The following is a 1,707-nucleotide window of genomic DNA, read 5'->3' on the forward strand; positions in this document are numbered from 1 at the left end:
CTGACACTCTTTTTATTAACTATTTGCCGCCATACTTTCCTGTCCTGGCATACTTCTCTAGCTTCTTTTATGTCCATGCATTTTTTCATGCAGGCTCTTGTTGTTTCTGTGACTTCTTATGTCTCTTCTAAGTGGGGTGTCATTCACACATTCTAACCATTCTTTCCGCGGTCTACCTCTGGGCACGTTGCCATTTACTTTACCTTGATACGCTTGCTTCGTTAGTCGTTCATTTGGCATTCTCTCAACATGTCCGAACCATCTTAACCGATTTCTTTCCCATGTGTCTACTAGCGTCTCTTCTGCACCACATTCTTTTAGAATTATCTCGTTACCTACTTTGTCCATCAGAGTTTTCCCGTATATTATGCGCATGAATCTCATGTCAAATGCGTAAATTTTAATCTTATCTTTTTCTTGATAAGTCCATTTCTCGCTACCGTATAGTACAGTCGGTACAAATACAAAATTATGTATTACCATTTTAGCTTTATTTGATATATTTTTACTTCTGATAAGGGGACCTGCTCTACCAATAACCTTTTTACCTTCATTTATTCGTCTATCTAATTCCTCATCTATCTTCCCGTCCCTAGTAAATAAGCTACCAAGGTATACGAACTTATCAACTTGTTCAATTCTCTGATTATTTAATAAAATATTGCATAGTGTTTTCTCACTCTTTCCTTCGAACAACATAGTTTTTGATTTATTTGCGTTAATTTTGAGGCCCATGCTCTTCATGCTTGCATCTAGTTTATTCAACATTCTTTGTAGGTCTTCGATAGACTCTGCCATAACAACCTTATCATCTGCGAACGCTAACCCTCGTACCCTTACTGTTTCGAGATCCACACCCTCTTCGTCGAAGAGAGCCATTCTTAAACACTTGTCCATAAATAATATAAAGAACCATGAAGACATAACGCATCCTTGTCTAACTCCTTGAATAATATCGAAACAGTCACTCAGTTTCCCATTCACTCTTACACTCGCTTTGCTACCTGTATATATTATTTTATAGCTTGTAGGATCCATCCATTGACCCCATACTCTTTCAGAACTTCCCAAAGTATACTTCTATCTACCTTGTCACAATAAACCCATAAACCCACTTTGGACTTCCCAAATCTTTGTTTCTGTTATTTTCATTACCCTACGAATAAGTATTTTTGAATATATTTTACTTATGGTGCTTAATAAGCTAATCCCTCTGTAATTATTGCACTCGCTTTTATCTCCCTTTCTCTTGTATATTGGTACCATAATCGCTTCTTTCCAATCGTCTGGGACGTCTCCCATCTCGAAACATAAATTTATCAATTCGCAAACTCTATGTGGTATGTACTCGCCACCGTGTTTAAGCATTTCAGCATTAATACCGTCTACCCCGGCAGCCTTACCTTTTTTCAAGTTCTTAATTATATCCCTAACCTCAGTGACACAGACTTTCTCAATTGAGTTTTCCAACGCATCGTGTTCAACATCGCAGTTGTGGTGTCCTATAGCTTCATCTCCGAATTGTCTCCTAAAACAGTCTCTGAAAGCCTCGGGTATTCCATCTGCATCATATACCATTTCCCCCCTACTATTTCTCATGTTGACAATTTCTGTACTTTTGTTTCCTTTCATTTGTTTATAAAGTGGTTTCCTGCTTCCTTCAAAGTCGTTTTGTATTTTTATCTCTTCTTCTGCTCTAATTCTATC

Source organism: Belonocnema kinseyi, chromosome 6 (genome assembly GCF_010883055.1).
Source record: "Belonocnema kinseyi isolate 2016_QV_RU_SX_M_011 chromosome 6, B_treatae_v1, whole genome shotgun sequence".
Classification (NCBI taxonomy): Eukaryota; Metazoa; Arthropoda; class Insecta; order Hymenoptera; family Cynipidae; genus Belonocnema; species Belonocnema kinseyi.